At 38.4% G+C, this 7,975-nt stretch overlaps 1 protein-coding gene across 1 annotated transcript in view; it reads right to left on the bottom strand.

Moving 5' to 3' along the window:
• Positions 1-7,975, bottom strand: part of CBLB (Cbl proto-oncogene B, E3 ubiquitin protein ligase) — a 226,773-nt gene that overhangs the window by 149,209 nt on the left and 69,589 nt on the right. The gene's annotated exons all lie outside the window — the stretch shown is intronic.

The following is a 7,975-nucleotide window of genomic DNA, read 5'->3' as shown; positions in this document are numbered from 1 at the left end:
AGCAGAAAAGCAGCCCTGGCCTGCGTGCCGCCCCCAGCTGCACCTTCTTCCCCAGTCACCATGAGGATCTGGGAGCAGGAAAGCAAGCCTGGCCTGCGGGCAGCCTCAGACTTTGCCCGCTCCCCAGTTGCCACGGTGATCCGGGAGCAGGAAAGCAAGCCCGGCCTGTGGGCATCCCCCAGCTGCGCCTTCTCCCCAGTCGCCATGAGGATCCGGGAGCAGGAAAGCAAGCCTAGCCTGCGGGCAGCCCCCGGCTGCACCTTTTCCCCGGTCACCATGAGGATCCGGGAGCAGGAGAGTAAGCTCAGCCTGTGGGCAGCTCTAAGCTGGGCCTGCTCCCCAGTCGCCATGGAGACCTGGGAGCAGGAAAGCTTGGCTTGCAAGCAGCACCCCCATCCTGGCCATAGCTCAAGGGAGAGTACAACATGCAATGGAGGCCAGGAGCCTGAGAGATCAACACAGAGGGGCTCCTGCTCCAAGCTTCCATGGTGTGGCTGGGGGCAGGCCCCCAGCAGACACACACACACACACACACACGCACACACACACGGGACGCCTGCTCCAAACCTCTGCTGCCAGACTGTGGCCATCAGTAGGACATCCACTGAGGGCTCCCAGGCTGTGAGAGGGGAAGGCTAAGCTGAGGGAACCCCACCCCCGAGTGCACGAATTTCGTGCACTGGGCCTCTAGTCAATAAGAAAGGAAAAAATCCCTCCAGCTGAGAAAATGAAGAAAAAAGGAAAAACATCAATAGGGAATTAACAGAATAAGCAAATTAAAACAAAGGGTAGGAAAACAAAACATTTAATGTACAAGTTATAAAAGAGAATATTACCTTTTGGCAATTTTTACATCTTTATTAACTACATATAATGGCATAATTAGTACATATTTGTTAAACAGATGAAGCAACAGTTGTGAAGTTTCAGTACCTCATATATACAGACTACTCCCATCCACAATTACAATGTCTGCATACAAGAAAAAAAAAGGCATTGCAATATTTGACACAGAAACAGCATGTATGCTATGTTATCTCTGGGTGGTAAGATTATACACATGTGAATTTAATTTTATTGTTTTGTCTATACTCGTATATTTCCAAATTTTCTATAATGAATATGTATTCACCCTATAAACCAGACAAAAATAAAATACATTTTTAAATATTCAGTTTTGAGGTCTGAGGTTGATACCGCATAAAAGAATGTTCTCATAGCAACTAGTATTTTAGAAGATACCTTGAAATGGTGTCTACACCAATCACACCTATCCCTCCCCACACATATACACCCAATGAAAGGCACATGGAAAGAACTCCAGCCATTCAGCTGAGGCCCCAGACAAAGTGAGGCCACTCTAGGCTGTTGAGCCACAGCTGAGCAGCCAAGACCACAGGAATCACCCAGCCAACCCAAAGACTAATGAGGAATAATTATTGTTCTCTTAAGCCACTAGGTTTACTGTGCAGCAAAAGCAAATTGATCTAGCTACTAAGTGCTACACATTGTGATAAAATCTGTAAAGCACCCAGCACAGGATCTGGCACCTATGATTACTTTATAAATGCTACCATCTTATGCTTTATTCTAGGTCTTCCAGAGAATATAAAAAAGGTATGGTAAGCCTCACCTGTGACAGTGAGCATCAAAAACCTGAAGGCTCTTAAAAGGATGATGACTGAGCTCCACCTCCGGAGATTTTGACTCAGTAAATGGAGCCTGAGAATCTGCCTTTTCAACAAGTTTCCCAGGCATGGCTGCTGCTGATTCTGCTGGTATGCAGGTCACATTTTGCAAAACACTATCGTAAGAGTTTGCAGTCTACTTCAGTCATTCAATAAATATTTTTTAAACACACCCTATGTTCATGAAGATGCTAAACTAAAGGCTACAGAAAGACAAGTGTAATAAGTAAAGCAGGGTATGGGCGTTATGGGGGCTGGAGGTGTGCCTAGATAAAGGCTTGTGTGTGTGTTTAGGAATCAGATGTGAACAGAAAGATAATAACACCCTTCCTCTGCTCTAAGAGTATCAAACACACATTTGTTCCCCAAATACCTGAGAATTATAGTTAGCCTATAATATTTTTGCAATATTTCCCCCTTTCTGATATTCCAAAAATTATATTTTTAAACCACTGCTCTAACTTCTACCTTAGCTATTAATATTATTGATGAAGTACACTGTGTAATGTATATTGCAGTTTTAACTCCAACCATATAGACCTGTGCAACCTTGCATGGCCATTTGTAAACACAAGCATTTATAATTTCTGCTATAGAAATTACACATGGGGTTAACCTGGTCCACTACATTTCAATTGGGTTTTCTTTGCCTAATTTGCTTCTAGATAACGTGCACGAGCTCTAGAATACATAAAATGTAGGTGTCTAATTCCTAGGTCCTAATTCCTCTTCTGTCCTAACTGTGGAAATGATTAAATCTTGGCTAGCTTTCACATTTCCAGTGTTAAAGAAAATATTTGTCATTTTCTGAACTAAGCAGCTGAGAAACATACTTTTGTAGGTACTTCTGACATGCCAAAACCTAGACTTCCATAAAAATATGTGGTGTGGTGTTCTGGTTAATATATTTGACTACAAGTCCTAAACTAAGATTTCTGGTTATGTCCTGTGGATCTTAGACAAGTCACTTTATCTCTTTGGTTTGAGCCTCAGATTCCTCATCTGAAAAAAAAAAAAAAAGTTTGGTGATAGTGGGTCTCAACTTTGCTGTAGTATACACTGACCTCGCTAGTTTTATAAAATCCACCTGCACAGGCAGTATCCCAGAACAATTAAATCAAAACTTCTGGAGTAGGACCCAGATCTCAAGAGCTCCTTAAGCTCCTCAAGTGACTGCAATGCACAGCCAACGTTAAAAGCCACTGAGTATGAGGGGACTTCTAACATTCAAGGTGGGCTGTAGATCAGAATCACCAGAGGAGCTTGTTGGCCCTATCACTACCAGGGCAAGTCAATCAGAGCCTCAGAGGGTGTCAAGGCACTGGGGTTGCTTTGAAAGCTCTGCAGATGATGCTGATGGATGGCAGTGAGCAGGAATCACTGTAAAGACTCATACATTTAATCTACAGAAAAAACAACTTTAGAATTCTTTAAGCGGAAAGCTCTTATCTGGTTATAGTAGGCTTGTTAACAAAAATCTGGAGTTACATACAAATTTCTTGGAGTACAAAATATATATAAAATCCAAAACTGTGAACCAAGTAATATTCCAAGGACACCTACTGATAATTCTAGACTAAATCCCTGGGATAACTTATTGGGAAATAACAATTATAGTACATTGGCAGAGGTGGAAAAAAAGTAAAGACATATAATTTGTGTTTTAACAAACTACTGTGCAAATCAAATTTAGTGAATAAAAATAAGCAAACTGTGAAAGTCAAATGCATAGTTTAATAAAAAAAAAATTGTCCCAATTGGCTTGTTTGACCACTAGAAGAAACAGAGGGTACATAAGAAAAAGAGAGGAAATGTTACCTTGGTACATGGAAAAAAAAAAAATCCTGAGAATAGTTTGAAAACACACTTTTTGAATGTTTGACTGAAGAGTTTTCTTTTTCTTTTTTTATGTCACTGATGACTTGACCAGGTTGAAAGCCAAATTTTAGAGAGAATTTATCCTTTCTCTGGCACTGATATATTGGTTTATTAAAAAAATAATCTTTAAAGCACCCAGAAAAAAAAATAACATAAAAAAAGCAGCAGCAGCCATTATTAACACAAAATTAGCCTATAACTTAATAGCTTGCAAAACCCAAATATAAGGAACTAAATGATATACAATCACTCTATAAAATACCGTACTTAGAGAAGTGGGAAAATATAATATTTTTAATGAAAAAACATATTATATTTTTAATATCATAATATATTATAGACTATTTAAAATATACTTAGCTATTTAAAAGATAATGAGTTCAAAGGCAAAAATGACTAACCCTCTAACAAATTGCTAGTCAAATTACTCATTTAGTCTGTAAGTAAGCAGTAAGCACTAAGACAGGCCTGAACTGAAATTTTCATTTTATAAAGAACTTTGTTGTGCTGCACCACACCACTGAATTCATTTACATGAAATGGTCTCCTTCCTTCACTCCTTGTGGTGCAGCCAACAGCGAGGGGACTTCCTAACAGAGGCTGGGCCTCCCCAGCTGCCCATTTGAAGGTGCCTTTGCAATTTGTTGTTGTTGCTACTGTTGTGCTGGCATGGGCAAAATACAACGCTAAACTAACCTATTGCTAACAACAAAATCAAGTTTGTTAAAACTCCTAAGTGTAAGAATTAATAATAATAAACGTGCTTCGTATGGTGACAAGCTCAGGATTCCACCTCTGTCAGCAGGACACTTTGAACTGCAACCTGGGACAGAATTCTGAGAGATCCAAGGGGGTGTTCGGGGGAAGATGAGGAAGATGCCTGGGTTGTAAGAGGAAATAGAAAGTTTTCTTCAAATATATAAAGGAAAATACACATATTTGAATCAAAGATAATAAAGCACATCAATTAACCCAAAATAATAAACTGAATAATATTAATAATTTTCAAGATAATCCTGTAAACAAGCAAATAATGTGACATAAATATAAATACCTCAAGGAGAAATTCACATACCTACATATGCTCACAATGTACTTACTAGATGCCAGATTCCTGCCCTTCTTTCATTATTTAGCCCCTGCCTCTGGCCTCACGCTCACACAGGATCTGCAGTGACCTAAAAAGGCAGTGCTGTTTCAGGCACCAGTGCCCTTTCTCACTTCTAGTTCTCCAGCTGGGACAGTCCCCAGTTTACTTCTCACTCACACTAATTCTTCCCTGACCTTATGCAAAATTATCCAGGTGCTTCCATACATCTTTCTTGGAGAAGAATCCATAGATCTCTACTAGATTCTTAAAGGTGGCTGTGAGGCAAAAGGTTAGAAACCAGTGTTCTCCAAAGTTGCTAACTAAAAACTTAAGTGAAAAATCATTCACTTGTCCCTATGTTTTGGGAGGGAAGGTCAGAAAAAGGAAAGAGGAAGATGTTTAGCTGGTTGCACCTAGGTATGACTTCAATCTATACTTGAGGAAACTATTATAGAAGCAGCTCAGACATTTTATAGGATCAGTGAACTCCACTATTAAAATAACTGCTTCCTAAAGTACTTAGAAGACAATGAAATTTTCATTTAATAATGGGGGAAATTTTAATGAAGTTATTTAGCAAGAGGATTAATGTATAAGTGAAGAAGTTAATATTTTCCTGGAATGTGTAAATATATGTAGATATTTTAATGCATTATTCGATTTCACCAGTTTAACTGCTTTATTTTAAGAATAGGACTACTGTTTGGCTTAGACAGGGAGGCAGGTAACATTTAACCCTATAGTGTTGATAAAAAATAAATTAGAGAAATCACCGAAGTCTTCACACACTCCACTATAAATAGCTCTCATGCATAATTACTTTATGTCCAAATTTTGGTTACTGAAAGATATGCACTGAGCAAGCAATTCCAGGTAATTTGCTAGTTATGACTACTGTAATGTGTAATTTTTAGTTGTGATGATTACCCAAGAGATTTGGAATATACCATTGTAGAATAATTATGGAACCTCTACTTATTTCTTTAGTCTATTAGAGGAAACTGAATTTATAAGGTCTGAGATTTATTTTTCAGGCCCCCCTCCCAAATTACCCTTGCATGGCAGTTTGTATGTCTCTAATTCACCACCATAACTGCTACTGACTCCCACTCATTTCAAAAATCAAGGGTACCATAAAGACACCCAGTTTATTTTCCTGGAGTGAACCACCTCCTCAACATCCTCAAAGCTCAGTAAAAAGAAGAGCCCATCTGGAAGCACTCTGTCCCTGCCTTCCACCTCCCTCCAGTTGAAAGCTGGGTAGGGAACAGAGGAGTTGTGACTTAACCTGTGCCCTCTCGGCTGTGTCTTCAAATTCTCTCATGTGCTAGTTTTAACTATGTGTCTTATTATTCAATGCACAGTGCACTCTTAGTGAAAAATCAAATTTAAATAATATAAATGTTGATTGAAATGACAAAGTAAGAAAGCTGGTTATATATTATTTAGGATAAGGGAATAAAGTTAAATTTACCATGTTATACCCCTTAAATGGCTACAAATTTTCTCATCTCACTTTTTTTAAAAAGTTACACTGTCCCCTCATAAACATATTGCTGGCTTAAAAATATCTGATACCAGGATCAGTTATTAGAAATACCAAGACATTCCATTACAGGAGTGCTTTTTAAGGTAATGCCGAGAGGAAGTCTTTTTTGTTTACCTAAGATCCTGTTTTTCTCTCAAGCTACATACATTTTATTCCATCAAAGTACCAGTTCTCACAAAGCATTCTGCACCCTTAAACTCCCTCCTAACTCTAACATTGTTAATATGTCTAAATTGTAGACAATTTAAAAAAAGAAAGACTTCCCAAACCTCCAGTGTCCTGTAAGGGCAGTCACTAAGCACTTCTGTTCTCCAGCACTTCAAATGTGGTTCCTCTAAACTGAGATCTACTATAAGTACAAGGGTACACTAGATTTCCAAGAATTAGTATAAAAAAATACTTTAAATGACAATACTTTTCATTTCATCTGTTTCTTTTTACTTTTTAATATGGCCTATTAGATAATTTCAAATTACATGTACCTTCAATTATATTTCTAGTAGGCATCATTGTCCTTCGAGCTCATCCTCTCCCACCTTTCATTGTATCTATTGCTGTGTTTTTATTTTTCTTTCATTTTTATCTCCTCTTCAAGGATCCTTGAATCCACTTAGACATTCCCTGTAGAACTGCTGTTCCTCTATTCTCACTCCATAGTGAGAAAGCATTCCATTTCTAATACCTTTTACCAATATCTAAAATAAGGTAACTGACTTTATAGTTATCAGCTCCTTTTCCTCACCACACAGTAACTTCCATATCCACCACAATAACTGTTCTTCAGGTCAGACCCTTTCATCCAAAAGATAGCCCGGGGCACCTATTGGTTTCCCTGCCTTCAATCTCTCTCCTCTGATACATTTCCATACTTTGTCCATGATTATTTTCTAAAACACAGGTCAGAGCACTTCATCCACCTTCTGAAATAAATGTTGATGGTAGCCTTATTTTTATAAAGTCCACATTTCTGAACATAGTAGCCATTCTCTCTAGCCTGAACTGACAATTCCAGCCACATTTTTTATTACATCTCTCCTTTAAACACCTAACCCAACTTCTTGTACTTGTACACATAATTCTCTGGAATGCTAGGTACATTCTGAACCTGTTTTTGCTCATGCTATTGCTTCAGACTGCAAGGCCCTTCCCTTGCATGGGTGCTTACCCAAATCCTACTCATCCCTTCGGGAAGCTATCTCCAGTCCCAGAAGCTGCAATTAATCACTCTACCCTCTGAAGCCCCATACCACTTTGCCAGTATCAAAAGTGCAGCATTTACATTTTTCTTCCCTTGAATTGTATTCACTGATCTCTCTCCTCTGATGTGATTCTTTTTAAAAAACAAAAAAATGAAAGGGAGTTAGGAAGGGGAAAAAGTGGGGGGGAAAAGATTCTTCAGGATAGGGAGCTGGTCATGTTATATATTATGTTCCCATAGTACCTTTTCCCAGGAGCTGCACATAGCAGGGGCTGAATAGGATAAATGTTTGCTATATGAAGAACAATGTGAATGAAATTCATTATGGTTTTAAAAACTCAGAAATTCAAAAATATTTTTAATTCTGTTTAATATGGCAATTACATACAGCATGTACAAGTAAAAAATAAATGAATTAACTTCTATATGCCTTCAGCTAGATACCTTATGTCTATAAAATTCTCAACAAACATAATCAATCTTTACCAGAAATTACAGGAGAATGAACACAGTCCTCCAAGGGAAACTGCCTATATTTTGCTATATTCATCAAATTCCACTTCAAATCAAAA

Source organism: Myotis davidii, unplaced genomic scaffold (genome assembly GCF_000327345.1).
Source record: "Myotis davidii unplaced genomic scaffold, ASM32734v1 scaffold738, whole genome shotgun sequence".
Lineage (NCBI taxonomy): Eukaryota > Metazoa > Chordata > Mammalia > Chiroptera > Vespertilionidae > Myotis > Myotis davidii.
Note: the sequence above shows the minus strand (reverse complement) of the source record. Positions and strands in the feature narration are given on the sequence as shown.